Genomic DNA, 18,219 nt, shown 5'->3' on the forward strand with positions numbered 1-18,219 from the left:
ATTGCCATTCAAATATTGTAGGTGAGTGAATTCAGCAAAATAATCCAATATGGTCCAGTAGTCCAGAACAGTAGTGGGTTATCCGCATGACTGGCAATGCGGATAGTTGTTGACTTGAGCCGTCTACAGCTCAGCGTATTAATATGGCTTTACTTTTTATACCTCATTTTATACTTTCTGCTGGATGGTTAAGACCAAGATAAAGCAAGACCTATAGAACAAAAAATGTAACTTTTATATCTGACAAGGTCAGTCAAATCCCCTCAGGATTTACCCTGAAACCCTGTACTGCAGTTTGTAAATCCTTTGTCAGTGTCAGCCATGTGGATGAGTCACAGCCATACGAGCTGTTAATGATTAATTTTTTCTTTTCTTTTTTTAATAATGTTTGCCCAATTTGTGCAACTAATTTGAAGATAACAATATGCAATATAACATCCATTGTCAAATTCCTGTAATTTTGTTCAGTGAAATTCTGTATCATTTCCAATGTTTATTACTTTTTTGTCTTTAAATTAAAAAAAACTAAGCTAAAATAAAACTTTTAGCTTGTGCATGTCAGTTACTTTGCCTCAGAAACAAGAAAGTAACTAAGACACTCTTTTCCAAAGAGAATGTTAAAACCATTAAGATGCTGTTAAGTCTCTTAGATTTCATAGATCCTCAAATTATGGTATGTTTTAGTTTCTCTTATGCATGGTTTTAACTTTCTTATGCAGCCTCTTCCCTAAAGGGAAATTCACATGTTTCTTTGTCAACAAAAGAACTGAATGCTTTCACCTGACCTTTCTAAAACACCCATGTTTTGTATAATGACAACACTTTGCTTTTTGAAGATATTCAGCACAAAACCTCATGACTATTTTCGTTAACTGGAATTAACTTGAGGTTGCTACAAAGATTTGTGTGTATTTGTTTCATCTCTGTAAGCTCCACTTTTTATGAGCACACATTGCTCCTCATTTTGACTCTGATCTTTGTCTTGCTGGATTATTTTCTTGATTGAGTTTTTAATAACCGTGCTATGAGAAGAATATATGCAAAAATCCTTGACCATATAACAATATCTCGTTTTGACTTTATAGCAGTGCTAAGTTGGCTATGTTCATTGAGCACTGTATCATACAAGTGACATGAAGTCCTATCTGTATTGTGTGTTCCCTAAACACACTGCTCCTGACTTGCTGAAACTTTTTTTTTTTTTTGTACTACTCTAATTTTAAAAGGAGTACAGGAAAAAAGTAAGAACAAAATGAAACCCTTGTTTTGTCTGACTTCTTCAATCAGAAATCAGTTTCCTAAATTCTTTTAAAAATTATACATTTAAGGTAAGTATGTCTATTGTTTTGCCTCTATATTCCATTCTTAGCATTTGACACCACTTTAAAAATGTAAATAAAGAATGATTGAAGAAAATATCATAAAATGGAAAGATAGCCCCTGTTCTTGGATAGGCAGAACCACTACAGTGAAAACAGCCATACATACAAGACTGCTACACAGATTCAGTGAATTCCCAGTCAAATTATCAATAGCATATCTCACTGAGTGAGAAACAATCTTAAAATTCATACATAACCAGAAGAAATTCACAATTGCCTTCTGGGCAAAAAGGGCAAGGCACAAGGCTTTTGAGCTCCAATGTGAAGTTATGCTACACAACTATCAGATAAAAACAGCATTGTACTGGGTAAAACAAAACAACAATAACAAAAATAGGCTTGAAATTGACATAACTGAATAGAAGATGCAAAAACAACTCCAAGCACACTCAGCTACCTTAGCTTTGACAAAGGGGCCAAACACCTTCACTGGAAGAAAGATAGCCTCTTTAATAAATGGTGCTGGGAAAACTGCCTTTCCACATACCAAAAATTAAACCTACACCCAAATCACTCATCATGCACTAAACTGAAATATGAATGGATTGAAGATCTAAATGTTAAAACAGAAACATTTAATTGACTAGAATATTAAGTAGGTAAAATTCTTAAAGACATAGGTGTAGGAAGAGATCTTAGGAACAAAACTATAGTTGCACAGAATATTTTACAAAGAATCAACAATGGGGATCACATTTTTTTTTTTTTGTGGTACCAGGGATTCATACCTTGTTCTTGCCAGACAAGCACTTATTCCATTGAGCTATCTCCCCAGCCCCCACACCAAAGTTTAGAGCTTTAGCACAGCAAAATAAACCACTAGTGGAGTGAAGAGACAACACACAGAATGGGAAAAAAATTAGCAGCTCTTACTCAGATAAAACACTAATATCTAGAATATACAAAAAATTCAAAATAATCAGACCCACCCAAAACTGTAAAGACCCAATCCAAAAATGGGTATCTGAAATGAATAGACATTTCTCAGATGAAGATGTGTAAACAAGTAAATATATGCAAAAAATGTCCATTATCACTGAGAAATGCAAATTAAAACAGCAGTGAGATTCCTTCTCACCCCAGAAAAAATGACTATCATCAAGAAATCAACCAATAACAAATGCTGGCAAGGCTGTAGAGGAAAATGAACCTTTCTCCATTGTTTATGGGAGTATAAGATGGTGCAACCACTATGGAAATCAGTATGGAGATTGCTTAAAAACTAAAACTAGAGGTTTCATTTGACCCAACTATTCCCCTTTTAGGCATCTTCCCAAAAGAATTAAAAGCATCATACCACAGTGATATAGATGCACCCATGTCTATAGAAGAATAATTTATAATGTATAAATCTTGGACTCACCCTATATACCCATCAACAGATGAATGGATAAAGAAAATGTATTTATAAACAAGGATGTAGTATTCTGTCATACAGAAGGATAAACTTGAGTCATTTGTAGCTAAATGGATGTACCTTGAGACCATAATTGGAAGTGAAAACAATCAGGCACAAGAGCTCAAATATCTCAGTGTTTCTATTATGTGAAAAACCCTGAGGGAAAATTGAGAGTAAAATGGAGAACAGATTTGAGAAACAGAAAAACGTGTTCCAATGGGAAAGAGAGCAAGGGAGTGAGGGGGGAAGGAATGGGAGGGAAGGGGGATTAGAACACCAAACAAGGAAAGGATAAAATGCAAACAAATGTTCTGTAATGGGGAAGGGGAGAAGAGTTGAAGGGAGGGATGGGTAATAGAGAAAGAATTAAGATATATGATGTACAAGTACAAACTCTCTATGACAACTGTGATCATTATGTATGGCAAATATGTACTAACCAAAAAGAAATAAAGTAAATAAAATGTAATGAAGAATCAGTTCTGTGGCTAACCTTAAACTTATTCTTATACTCTTGGGTCCAAGTAGGTTTTGTGAAGTAATGAGATAATATTTTTGTTTTCAAAATACTCAGTATTTTTTAATTAAAAACCCATTATGGCACTGTGTTTAAAGGTAGAAAGATAGTAGATCCAAAATTCAATGCCTGCCTAAGAATTTTAAAATTTTATTATTTAAAATTTTACTTATATTTTTCTGAGCATGTATGTAATCATATAAATGTGAAAATTTATATGTTTAGTGTTCATTTCTCAATAATCTTTATTCAAATATATTAGCTGTTGTTTCTCTATTATCCTTGAAATTGCTATATTCATTAACTACACAAGAGTACGCTGTCTCACTTTTAGAAAAATTAATTTTTTGTATAATGGAGAAGCCAGACTTTTCCTGTATTGCGATAAAGAATGACTTTGCTATCTTACATCACATGTTTGGGCAGTACAAATTTTCAAGTGAACTGGGTTTTCACAATTGTGCATTACTAAAACTTTGGCTTCTGATATTAAATTTTCTCCAGCTATCAGACTCCATTCCACAGAGGTAACATTAATCTCCTCTACTGAGACAAGAGGTTCCCATTATTCATCAAGAAAACTAGTTCCCAGATTTTACTGACAAGATCCTTTTTCAAAAATTCAGACCAAGGAGGTTGGCAAGAACCCACCTAGGAGAAAAAGACAGCAGGGTTAAAGGTCAGCCTTCATAATGTATAGAACATGACTTATTCAATCCCCTTGCCAAATAATATAGAAGTAACTCCAAGGTGTAAGATTGATTACTAAGTAAGAGATGAGCATGGTTTTCCTAAAAAATGGAATTTTACTGTGTCCGTATAACAAAATCTGAAAACAAATTCTCAACATCATATATTTGTTTTGAAGTATAATTTTTATGTTCAATTTATTATCCAGATTTTTTGGTCATTTGCATATAATTAAGATTCCAAAACAGTAGACAAATTACAAAAAAATAGGTAAGTTAAAAATTCACTTAATGTTTACATGAGTAAAGACCTTATTTTTAAAACTGATTCATATAAAGTTATATCTTGCAAACAAAGATGGCTGAACTTTTCTCAGTCCTTCAAATTTTAAAACATTTATGAAATGGCTTATTGTATTAAACATTCTTTGGCAGAAGATTTAATTACCAAATGAGCAAGTATTCCAGATTATAGCTCTACTATCAAGCTGCATGTATGAGTTAGATTTATTTTACTATCATGAAATTCAGAGGCAGATAACTTTATAAAGACAAAATTTTACTTTGCTCATAGCTTTGGAGAATCAAAGGCGTGGCACTGGCAGCAGCCTAGTTCTTGCCTGCATCTTACTGTGCTGGATAGCAATGCTGGGAGGGCCTGAGAGGCCAAGCAAGTGAGCACATCTCAAAGCAGAAGAGAACAGGCAAGGCCAAGTCTTCTTTTCACAAAATTCTTCTCATGAGAGTTCAAGCAGCTGCACAGAAACTGCTGGATCCCCCCCGCCCCACAGGGACTAATCAGACTTCCATTACATTCCACCTTCCAAAGGCTTCAGTGTTTTCCACTGGCTCCATATGACCCTTAATCACAATGGACACCCAGAGCATAAGTGTGTCACAGAGCTACAAAAGCTCACCTCTCTGTAGGTCAGTGTCTTATTCTAAATAAAAGGAAGATTTAGCTTTTACAATCTCAAATCTACCCCATCTCAAAAAATCTGATTCTAGAATTCTATTTCACTCAAAATTCCCAATTTTATAAATAGTTAAGATCAACTAACATCAGTGGCGATACCAAATACTTTTGAACCCCAACAAGCCTGCTCTGTATTTCTATACTAATAATATTGAGCATTATGGAATAGGAATGTGATAGTGATTTCATAGTGTCTGGTTTAATGAAGTTGACCATCTTAAATACTGTGCATACAGCACTTGATAATCTAAGGTCCACAAAACATGACAGTATATGTATACACACATGTGTGGGAATATGTATAGACACATAGGCATGTGTGTGTAAGCATGCTTGCAATTTTAGAGGAAGGTGAAAATGTTGCTGTAGATGTGATGAACAAAAGTGGAGCTTTCCACAAAGAAACTCAATTTCTGGAATCTTTGGCAATGTTGATAGAAAGTGACAGTTTTATAAAAGGTCATGATTTCGTTCACACATACCAATTTTAGATTATTCTCCTCCCTCCTTCAAGGAAAAGCAGGGTGCCCATTGATCTGTCACACATCCCATCAAAAATGTCTGAATTAATAAACCATTCAGGCATAAAGAGATTTCAAAGTTGAATAGGATGGCATATTAAGAATTTTCTTTTCTGAACTGCACAACACATAAAGCAGATTATTCTATTGTTAAATAAAAATGCTACAAATAGTATTTTCAAGATAATAGGTCATCAGGGGCACTTCCCTGGCAAGCGCAAGGGCCTGAGTCCAATCCCTGGTTCTGCCAAAAAAAAAAAAAAAAAGAAAGAAAACAAGATAATAGGTCATCAAAATGAACAATTTTGAGAGGTATTCATTTAACAATCACATCAGCATGTTTTTCTGGGTTATGAGATCTTAGTTTTTATGTGATTATTTTCTAGATCAAGGGTTGTCAAATCATAGCTCAGGAGCCAAACTTGGTCCACCACATATTTTTGAGAATTAAGTCTTTATTGGTTCATAGCCATGGTTAATTTGTGCATCACCTACTAGGATGGCAGATTTAAGTAGTTATGATGAAGAACTTCTGTCACAAAGCCTAAAAATGAACTATTACTCTACTATTAATTACTATTTTTACCATTTCTTTTTAAAGCCTGAGTCTCCCTGGATTTCTTTTTCAAAATAGAAAAAAAAAACTATACCTAGTGTTAAATTTTGCAGGGGGGTAATACTTGTTGCAGATATTCTGCTATCATAATCAACCAACTCCTCTCCCCAAGTTTCTTTTCTAACCAAACACTGATTTTGCAACTGGAATTTTCAGCACAAATTAATTTATGCCAAGTAGGTACACTCAAGTAGATTTTGAAAGCTTTGGAAACAAGTTCTGAAATAGTATTCCAAACTTAGTTCTTCAGTTAGAAACTTAGGCTGTAGAGATGGCAGATTCCTGATTTCTAGATTATAGCTAAGACAATACCCTCTTAAATTCTGTAGCTACAAGGTGAATTTCTGATCTCCCTTGCTGATGAGAGTGGAGACAAGCAGGCTTCTCCTGTATTCTGAGTCATTCTAGAGGCTCTGGCTTAAAGTTGCCTCTGTAGCCTTTTTAGTGATATTGTAAACACATGTTAGTGTAGCTGTGTTTAAAATACCTTGAGTTGCTTTTATTTTTCTCTACAAAATGTAGCTGATACATCTTGACCAGTGAGCACATGCTACTTCTCTGGCATGAGTCTGATTTGAGATTTGGTTCATCTTCCACCCCTTCTATTTCCATCAGCACCACTTTCACTGTTGGATCACTACACTTTTATGATAAGATTGCTTTCTGGTGGACAAGAACCTTCTTATATTTTAATGGATTTTTAATGTATTTAAGCCATTCTTCAATATTAAATTTTACAAACAAATTTTTGGGATCAATTTTTCAAATCTCCTCTCACCTGCTCACATAAAAGTAAGTGAGGGGCTGGGAAGATAGTTCAGTGATCTAAGTGCCTGCCTGGAAAGCACAAGAACCCAAGTTTGATCTCTGGTATCACATGCCAGGTGCAACATGCAAGCCCCAGGCAGGGTGTGGTGGTGCATGCCTATAATCCCAGCACTGGGGAGGCTGAGACAGGAGGATCACTATGAGTCCAAGCTGTGTAGCGAGACCCTGTGCCACATAAATAAATATTTTTAATATGTTTTAATGTATTGGGTACAGGGTCTACAGGGTCTCACTACTAGATCAGACTCACAGTGATTCTCCTATTTTCAGCCTCCCAAGAGCTGGGATTTCAGGTGTGCGCCACCACGCCCAGTCTCAATCACTGTCTCAGCGTGCCCAGGGGTTGGGCCCAGCACGGCACACCAGGGATCAAACCCCTGGCCGCTGCACTCTGCCTACGCAGGTGCGTTAGTCCACTGAGCTATCTGGCTGGCCTTTTAATTTTTTTCAAAGTGAAATTGTAAATAGAACTGCATTAATTTTATATGCCATTTTGGGGGATAAACTAACATGTTTGTAATATTAGGTCTTCCTATTGAAAAATATAATTTTTTCTACCTTTTTCTTTAAGTCTTCTTCCATAGAAGAGTGCATTTTAATTTTTTAAAAAGAAAGAAAATAAAAAACAAAATTTATGCATGATCATAGTTTTATGGATGGACACGGATGAACACTGAAACAAAATACAAGTCATAATGAGTACAATGAATCCTGGAAGCTCATTAAATGAAATTACTTGTCAATCAAATATCACCTATGTATATTTAAAAACAGGGGTGAATACTGGAGTTAATGTAGGAAAAAAGTCACATTACTTACTGAATGTAAAGATTATTCCTGAAGTACACATAAATAGGAGCTTGGAAATAATTCCAAGCATTTCCAAGGTTATATAAGCAATTAGTTGAGAAAATCAATTTAGTCCAACCACCTTCTTCCTCTCAGTAACAATTTTTTTGGACAGAAATCCTAATCTAGTATTTTAAAGGCTAAACTTTCCATTAGGAGAATTTACTGCACAATGGGGGAGATATAACATTTGGAAAATGTAACAGGAAAAAAATTAGTTCATATGAAGTTGAACCTACCTGTGGCCTTATTGTCTACAGCTAATGTGAACCTTTATTCTGGAATATTTAAGTCCTTTAAATATCTGGTAATAATTTTCAACCCCTCCGCCCACCTACCTAAGTTTTCTCTTACCATTTCCTTTTATTCTGGTCCAAATCCTTTATTGTTTTATCACTCTTTGGCAAACACATTTATATCTCAGAGACCTATGGAATGAGCAAAGTCCTAACTCCAAATTCTATGTTTGTGTCCTCATATTCAAATGCATGTTAATGCACGTTAAACTTTTGACTCCGTATTAGACATTTTATCATGTAGCTTTTTAAGTTTTTCTACCTGACTTTTAAATTCAGGGAGTTCCGAATTTGCACATTTACACACAAACACACACACACACACACACACACACACACACACACACACTTTAAAAAAAAAATCAAGGTCTGGCCAAAGAGCTCAGCAGATTAAGGCACCAGCAAGCAAGCGAAGGAGCCAGGGGTTTGATCCCCGGGCCTGGGTGCGGGCCCTGCCCCCAGAGGCAATTGAGACTGGGTGTGGTGACATGCAGCCTGTAATCCCAGCTTTTGGGAGGCTGTAAACAGGCGAATCACTACCAATCTGATCTAGTAGTGAGACCCTGAACACCCTGTAGACACTTTCCTAAAATACAAAAATAATCTGAGAAAACTAAACAAAAAAGGGGGATATAAATGAAGGACCATTTTGTATCTGTTTATACAAAATAGGATATATATATACAGCTACTTTCTCTTAATTCAATAAGAAGAAAGATTTGTACTACTAGAGTTTGGACAGGATATCATTTCTGCATCCTATACTATGAATAACTATATATAGACAACAATATGCAATGTATTAATTATTGTAACTCTCCTATTAATCTGTTTTGAAACTGTCTCATTGCTATTTGTTTCTCAATAAAATTAATAAGAAATAAATAAGTAAATAAATAAAAATTCAGGTTTCTGAGAATAGTAGTACAAAGAACATCCAGGGCCTGCTCTTTGTACCCAAGACCCCTCCCAAGCCAAATGAAACTAGCAGTTAACTGGTAAGATTCTCACCCTGACTAACTATATATGCTGATACCTGTGAACTAAACAACTGTACTGAAGATAGCAATGTGCAATATTAGGGCCATGCTTGGAATCCCTGTCATTTGGTCTTCAAAAAGCATACTGCTTCTAATGTCATATCAATTACTGCTATACTATCTCTCAAATAAATATTTGTTTGGTTTTTTTTTTTTAAAAAAAGGTAATAAATGAAAACAAGAGACAAGAAGAAAATGTCATAGGACTGTCCTGCTACAATGTTGTATGTGGTTAGATTTCTAAATTTCTGTATAAAACTTTGTAATTGTTTATTTCTATTTTTTTACTTTTTTATTTTTTTTTCACATTGTAGATGGAGTTAAATGATTGGCCTATAAATGATTGATGGAAAATAACTGTTCCATGACATGTCTAAGGTGTTTGATATTCAGACAGATACTGATGTTAAGCTCAACAGCCTATGTTTTAGGATAATAATATCATTAAGCTTCTCTTCTGGAGGGTTAACAATTTAAGTGTGCAGACCAAAAGATTAGAGAAAAAGAAGGGCTGCAAAGTCAGCCAACATTTTGGCCCCAGCCCTTCAAGGTCAGTGAAGACTCAGGCCATAAGGGAACTTGTACTATAACATCCTGTAACTCAGTTGTGCCCCAAATTTTCTGATCAAGGAGATTATGGGGCCACAGATGAAAGTGATCAACAATGTAGAGTGTGCCTAAGGAGAGTCACATAGAAAGAAACCTTATCTCAAGCTTTCACACAGAGCAAATTAATCAAGCAATGGCCATGACTTATCCACATGGCTGACACTGACAAAAGATCTACAAACTGCTGTATAGGGTTTCAGGGGAAATCCTGAGGGATTTGACTGACCTTGTCAGATACAAAAGTTACATTTTTTGTTACATAGGTCTTGTTTTATCTTTGTCTTAACCATCCAGCAGAAAAGTATAAAAACGGGGTATAAAAAGTAAAGCCATATTAATATGCTGTGCTGTAAAAGGTTCAAGTCAACAACTTCTGACATTGCCAGTCATGTGGATACCCCACTACTATTATAGACTACTGGACTATATTGGGTTACTTGGTTGAATTCATGCACCTAAATATATGAATGGCAATGGAATATCCATCTCTGTCAAAAGTAAACAAAAAAGAAAGATATAAATGAAGGTTCATTTGGTAGTGAAAAATTCTCCTATTTGTATATACAAACTAGTTAGAATAGATATACAGCTACTTTCTCTTAGTTCAATGAGAAGAAAGTTTTGAACTAATAATGTTTCAACAAGATATCATGTCTGCATCTTGTACTATGAATAACTACTACAAAGAAAACAATATGCAATGTATTAATTATTGTAACTGTCCTACTAACCTGTTTTGAAACTGTCTCATTGCTACTTCTTTCTCAATAAAATTAATTTAAAAAAGAACATCCAGATATCCTTCGCCTGGATGTACTATTAATGTTTTATTCCATTTGACTTATCAGTTGCCCCCTATGCCACTTTTTACATCTCTTTCACTTATTATCACCATCTTTAGTTATTTTCATCCCCAAGTTGTCCCAGCTTTGGCCATTAAGAGCACTTTGCATCCTCTCTGGCATCTTTTATTCAGGTCCCATCATTTTTAAAATTATTTCTTTCCTTACTTGCAGACTGAGCAAAATACAACAGACCTACATTATGTCAGACCTAGAACCAGCCACTTCTCTTAAGAGCCCTTTTAATGAGGAACTGAATCTGAATTTTATAATTCATTGATATTTTTAAAAGCCTGTTAGTATCTCAGAGTTTCTAGGGAGCTCTATCTTCAAACTGATAAACTTCGAAGACTTCCCGTGAAACTTTATCCCAGAGATTTTTCATGAAGTAGTCAAAGTCAAACAACTATTCAGAAAGAGTCAGACAAAATCAGGTCTCCCATCTTCCAAATTTCTGCTTTCTGTATTTTATAAACATTTATCTTTCAGATAGCACTCAAATGTAGTCTATGTTGAGTTTCACTGTGTTGATTTTGGCCCATCATTTCAGCATTCCAAGATATTTATTAACCATTATCTTCACTGAATATTCAATCTTCACTCAAATGCTTTAAAAGTAAATTTCTAAACTGAGATTGGATCTATTTCCAACTTTAGAGGAGATTTCTTCAGAAGAAACTTCTGAGTTATAAATCTTTGAATAATGAGGTTTTTAATGAATGAGGGCTAACACATCATTAACTGTAGAGGTTGGTGCTCCTATAATCACTATTTTTTCAAGCTTAATGGAAAAATACAGAATATTGGAAATGTTTTTATTAGTACTTAATTTGTCAAGCCTCCATCATTTATGCCACATTTTTAATGAGGTGAAATAGTTTTTAAAGATGCAACAGAGACTATTACAAAAACAATAGGAAACCAAATATAGAAGAGGAGGAGGAAAACATAGGAAAGGAAAAAAGAATTACTAAGCTCAGTGCGCATGCAGATGTCAGCAGCACATATCAGCTTAGTTCACTGCCAGCAGTCCACAGGGGGACATAACGTGAAAGTTAAAATGGGATCGAGATAGGTGTGTTGACAGTTCTGCATCCATAACATCCATCCATCCCAAGGCACCATCTGTTACCAGTCTTTTTGTGGGTATCAGCAATAGAGGTAATTAAGTAAATGAGCAGCTAAAATTGAAGTTCTTAGGCAGGAGGGAGAGTTGGCAAAGAAATGACAATGGGGTGTTCTTGTAGGAGCAGGGGATGAACACCTGGGTAAGCCAGAGTTAGATGGGTGATGGTCCAGAGCATTGGAACCAGTAGGGCCTATGGTATGGTAGTGTTCACAGCAGCAAAAATCACTAATGGCAAAGAGAAAATATTTCCTTATTAAGAGGAAAGAAGGGCTGGGGAGATAACTTGGCAGCATATGTGCCTGTCTGGCAAGCACAAGGTCCCGAGTTTGATCCCCATAACAAGCCAGAACCCTGGCCACACGGGCCACCCTGAAACCGGGCATGATGGTGAATGCCTGTTGTCCCAGCACTAGGGAGGCTGAGACAGGAGGATCACTAAAAATCCAAACTGTGTAGCAAGACCCTGTATAAAAATGACTAAAAAAATTTTTTTTAATTTAAGAGGAAAGAAGGATGAACAGATAAACTTAAATTAGAGAAAAGAGACCAATTTATTATACCAGTGACACTTGAACAATGATGCCTCCATTAACAAATCCCCTAAGAGTTTAACAAAGTTGGCTGAAGTGCCAGGGGAATCTCCAGCCTCTACACTGGCATCTATCAATGCAATAGACCTGCGTTGATCTTGGAATATGTGAGAGCCGAGCATGGCCCAAAAAAGTTGGAAGATGAACTACTAGATCTCCTGGAACTAACTCAGCTGCATGGGAACACAGGCTGTGACATGAGAACCTGCAGCCTCTGCATCCCACTCTCCAATCCCATAGCCATTCTTGCTTGTGCTCAAAGCACCGGATTGCTGAAAGGAAGGAAATTCATATCTCAGATGTTTTTAGATATAAAAGGGAGTGTGATTTTGCTGGTTTGTGTTGGTCTATTGAATGGAGCAGTTAATACTTACTGTTTTTCCTTGTCCTTTTTAATTTTTTATAACTTTTTAATCACTTTTGCATGTTTATATCTCCTAATCTAAACAACTAATTTGAAGATAACATGATGCAATACAACAACCATTGTCAAATTCCTATTACTTTGTTTAGTGAAATTCTGTATCATTTCTAATTTTTTTTTAAATGACTTGTATTGTCTTTACAAAATAATAAGAAAAGAAAGAAAGGAAATGTGTTTTTTTACATTGTTCTTTTTTCACTGTACTTCACTTGCATCCCAATGTCTTGAGCTTTGAAAAAACATTTACCCTTTCCTTCCTTATCCTTGACTTCCATGTAGGGATTTGACCTTGATTTCACCTCTTCCTAGTCTCCTCAATCAGGAATGGATTCTCTTCCTCCTTGGAAGGCTGAGAAGCTTTCCCTGGATCACTGTTACGTTTCACAGAACCCACTCAAAGTGCATTTCTAGCACCTGGCCTTCTGTCTTACTTTTTATTCAGTCCCCTGCTAACAAATGACTGCCTGGTTTTTCTGTCCTGCCAGAGTCTCTGCTATTTTCCTAATCCAGTCCTTCCAACACAGGGATATAGCCTATGCCAGTTAACCTTGATTGTCAACTCAACTGGCTTGGCAGATTAGTAGAGCACAGTTCTGGGCATGTCCAAATGGGTCATGGAGTGTGATCGAAAACTGTGTCTAGTTCATGTCCCTTTCCTCTCTGGTGTTTCCTCTGCTCTCTGCTTCTCTGATGCCATGAGGAAAGCAGCTTCCCTCCACTGTGTCCTTCTGCCATGTTCCTGCCATGAAGAAAGCTGGCCATGAGCTGAAACAGTGGGCCAAAGTAACACCTTTCTCCTCTAAGTTAACTTTCTCTGTGACAAAAACCTGACTACTTTGGAGCCACACCACCTACTATCAGACCATCCCAGGACTGGCCACGTGTGTGCTTAGACATCTGTCTGTTTCCATATACCAGGGGACTGTGTACAGAAGTTGCCAGGCTGAGTTCTTGGCCAGTTGTAGACCTATGGCCAACTGCCTACTCTGGTCCCCTCTCCCCTCAGGTGAACCCTTTAAGTTGCTGCTGAGACTTGCCTGAGTTATAGTTGTAACTAGGCTTGAACTTAGAAATAGGGAAACCATGCCAGTTGAGTGCCAACACATTGCCAGTAATATTCTAATCATACAAGCATACTTCAAAAACCAATGTTCTGGCTGAGACTGGAGAACATCAAAACTGTCCCAAATTCACAGGCTCTTAAAATAATTTCAATTGGTTTTAGTTCACTAAACAGACTAGAGGGTACAATTACAATCTCAGCAATGTTTTCACACTGATTCAGCAAATAGATGTCAAGCTATTTGCTTTTAGTCCCTTATTGATTAAGGTAGAAAAAGTAAGCAACTGAGAATCTACATCACAATGCAATTCAGTTAGTCAAGGACAAATGCACCTTGGTGAGAGGTGTTTGATACAAGGAAGGGGAAAGATGCCTCTAAACATGTCAAAATTTTTAAACAGCCTGATCTACTCTTGAGGACCAAGGATCATTTCTTAATATTTGTTTCTGTTTAGGATGATTTCATGACCAGGAAAGAAGGCATGAAGTATGGATTACATGTATGAAGTATGGATTACATGTCATTTCTAGAGTACAGCCAAGGATCCAAGAGAAATCGAGACAGTGTGTTCCATTCCTCCACATGTAAGTGGTTCAGCTGTAGGGTCAAAACTTCTTCATCAGAGGGGCATTTCCCAGGAATGCATCTGCTGTAATATTTCTGCAGCGCTCACTGAGGAAGACTATGAGGAAGAAGCCCCGATACAAATGCAACATGGAACTTTAGAGCAACAGTAACTGGGACTATCAGCCAATTTAGAAGGCATACTCTCACCACAACCACAGTGACTTCAGAGGTGTATGCTAATAGCAGCATCCACAGCGGCAAAAAATTCTCAAGCAATGAAATAAAAATAAACCATTAATACAAAGAAGAAGAGGATAAGGTAATAAGAATAACTATTTTTCCTAAGCACTCATGGAGCACCAAGCACTTTATACCCTTTTCTTTAATTCTTATAACCACCTGGAAAATCATTTTACTAATGGAGACACATGCCTAAAGGGTTTAAGTGAATAATCTTAAGTCCTTATTATTGATTAGCAGATATTTGGACCTGTCTTGTTATAATACAATGGTAAATTATAGTTGTACGTTCTTATGGGGTACAAAGTGACTGCTATTCAGGGTCCCCAGACTCATTGTGAAAGACTTTGTTCTGAGCCCTTGGTGCTGCTGGCAACATTTGATAGGTGGGGCCTAGTGGAAGGAAGTCAGATCAGTGGTGGTATGTCCTTGAGATTGTCCCATGTCTCTATTTCTCTTCCTGGCTACCTGGCAGTAAGCAGAGCTCCCCGCCACACTAGACTACCACAGGCCCACAGCCCCAGGCCCAAACAGCCGCAGACTGAAATCAGGAGCCAAAAGAATTCTTTCTTCTTTTACCTTGTTTCCCCCAGCTATTCTGTGACAGTGATAGAAAGCTAACATGGTGATGTTACTATTTTTCTTAATCCCATATGAAAAGGCCAGATCATCTCTTTGGGCCCTATAATTTTGTTCTTTATATTCCTTCACACTAAGAAGAGGAAGAGAAGAGAGCAATTATTTCAGAAAACAGACCTCATACAATAAACGTAAAATTTAAAGAGAAAGATGCTGTATTACAATAGTTGTCATTGGCATTTCAAAGAATCACATGAGAAGATAAAATGAGATGGTGAACATTTTCCTAGACTCAGGTTCTGGAAAAAAAAAAAAGTCAATCAAATCTGAAGATAAAGAATAGTAATAGACCTTTGAAAGAAAGGAGCAATAATAAGTTAAATTACATGTTTTCAATAGCTTTAACTTTTTAAAATATTTTTAACATATTGATTTATTTACTTATTTGGTACAGGGTCTCATTACACAGCTTGGACTCAAAGTGATCCTCCTATTTTCAGCCTTCATGGCTCTGGGATTATAAGTGTGGACCACCTCACCTGGTTCTGGGGCCTAGGTGTGCTAGAGGTTCCAGTGCTACGACATGCAGTACCAGGGATCAAACTGAGGTCCTTGCTCTTGCCAGGCAGGTGCTTAGACCACTGCGTTATCTCCCCAGCCCAGCTTTAACAGTTTAACAACAGCCTACATACCAGATTTCAGCGCAATTAACACTGACCTGTTCTCTGTGTAGCAGGGAAGGAATTTGGACACTACTTCCTCCGATGCAATGATTTGAGTTCAAACCCAACATCTTCCAAAAGAAGAATTGGCTGTTAATGAGCTCCTGAGAGGTCACCTGTGAGCCCTTGGAATTTAAGAGCTTATAAACTTCTTTTGCACATTTAGGGCCTACGGCTATACTGGTTAGTTTACACCAACATTGTGCTTGATAGTGAACTCCTGATTGTGTAACCTGAGGCTGTGGACCAGGCTGAGTCAATTTGACCTCTACAGAGGCTGAAGACTAAGTATCTAAGGTAGTCATTTGGGCACTCCATTCCTGAGTAAGTGAGCATGAGTAAAACCCTGAACATCAAGTCTCAAGTGAGCTTCATGCTTTGCAATGCTTTGTACCTGTCTTCACATATCATTGCTAGGGAAATGAAAATGTACAGGGCTGAGGAAAGAGCTCAGCAGTCTAAGTGCTTGCCTGGCAAGTGCAAGGACCAGAGTTCAATCCCCAGTACTGCATGCCCTGCCATCCACATGCAGAGTCAGCCACTGAAACCTAGTGTGGTGGTATGTGCCTGTAATCTCAGCAGTGGGGAGGACGGAACAAGAGGATCACTGTGAGTATAAGTTGCATAGCAAGACCCTGTACCAATTTAAAAAGAGAGAAAGAAAGAAAATGTATAGCTTCCCTGAGAGCTCTATGCTGTATCTCTGACCCATATCCTTCTTCCCTTTGTTGTTTTAATCTATATCCTTTCAAGCCATAACTATGACTCACACAGAGGCAATGACAATCATGAGATGGGGAGAGATGTTGGAGACACTGGCAAGGTCAGAGGCATTCTCCCCAAGGTTCTGCCAGAAAAAAACGAACACTAGACTATTGAGTCAGGCAGAGGAATGACTACAGAGGGGACAGACCCCACTGCTGGACGCTGGCCTCTGTGCCTGCCCAGTTGCTAGGGACTGACCTCCCTGGGTGGTGGTGCTGCTGCCTTGTATGTTTACATGACACTGTTGCCAGGACATGCCTTGACTGCAGGGCTCACAGACACCTTGGAGCTGGGTCTCTCTCTCTCTCTCTCTCTCTCTCTCTCTCTCTCTCTCTCTCTCTCTCTCTCTCTCTCTCTCTCTCTCTCTCTCTCTTTGAGAAAACAAATAGGGCAGTAGAATTCATTTTTGTTTTTAAGAAGCAAGAAAACAGGACTGGCTTTGCCCTAAATTAGTGACTTGGACTTTTGCACAGTGAAGACAGGCTGTGACACTTGACAGATGTCTTGGTGTGTGTGAACACGTCACAGACGCTAATGCAGGACTTGACTCAGAACTTCTGCTGAAACCTTGGGATCAAGGAGCATTTCACTGGGTATTTTTTTTGTCCCACTTCCTCTTCCCTTGCTCATTGGATGTGTCACCTCTAACTCCTGCTGCCACCAACTTTGACTCATCAGGATGTACAGGTTATAGTGGAACAGGAACAAACACATGATTTCCTTCCTTGGTGGGATATGCAGAACTTATGATGTGTGTATGTATAAATGTATAATATGTAAATATATATAATACTGACTTAAAAAAATTTCCCTGATGTACACTTTTTTAAATCTGTGCCAAAAATGTGTTTTAAGAGAAAACCTCATTTTCATACTCAGACTTAGTATCATCATTCATTTGTATAAGTGCACTTCATGACAGCATGGACTCATTCCCATGATGTGGAAGTGTCACACAGCACCTGTACAAAGACTGGCCTGCCCCCTCCTGTGACCTAGACCTCTCCAAACTTCCTAACACTTATTATTTTATGAAAATTTTCTCAGCAGAGTTTTGTTTTGTGTGTCCACTGGATTACAAACTTTAAAAAAATATAAAAGCAAAATAACAACAACAACAAACCCATAACCATGAGTATAAAAGCTTGTCTGGATCTTGTGAGACTTCTCAGCAAATTATCAATGCCAAAGATGGTCTCAGGGCCTGTCAACATGAGAAGCTCACTCTTTCTTCTTCCCTTAATTTTTTCTCAATTGACTGACATCATTCTGCTTTTTAGTTTCCTTTCCCCACCCCAATTTAAAGAGGTTCACCAAGGGCTGGCCAATAGCTCAGCAGATTAAAGCCCCTACTTAGGCAGATGCAGGGGCCTGGGTTCGATTCTGCCCCTGGGGCGTACTAAGACAGCAATTGAGACTGGGTGTGGTGGCATGTGCCTATAATCCCAGTGCTTGGGAAGCTGAAAATACAAGGATCACTAAGAGTCCGATCTGTGTAGTGAGACCCTAGAGACCCTGTACTAAATACATTGAAGAAGAAGGAGGAGGAGGAGGAGGAGGAAAAGGAAAGGAGGA

General features: G+C 37.5%; 1 pseudogene; it reads left to right on the top strand.

The window, feature by feature from the left end:
• The window catches only part of LOC101585243, a 77,725-nt pseudogene extending 63,217 nt beyond the window's left edge, over positions 1-14,508 (top strand).
• Positions 14,509-18,219: the final 3,711 nt, after the last annotated feature.

This window comes from Octodon degus, unplaced genomic scaffold (assembly GCF_000260255.1).
Source record: "Octodon degus isolate 3935 unplaced genomic scaffold, OctDeg1.0 scaffold00122, whole genome shotgun sequence".
Lineage (NCBI taxonomy): Eukaryota > Metazoa > Chordata > Mammalia > Rodentia > Octodontidae > Octodon > Octodon degus.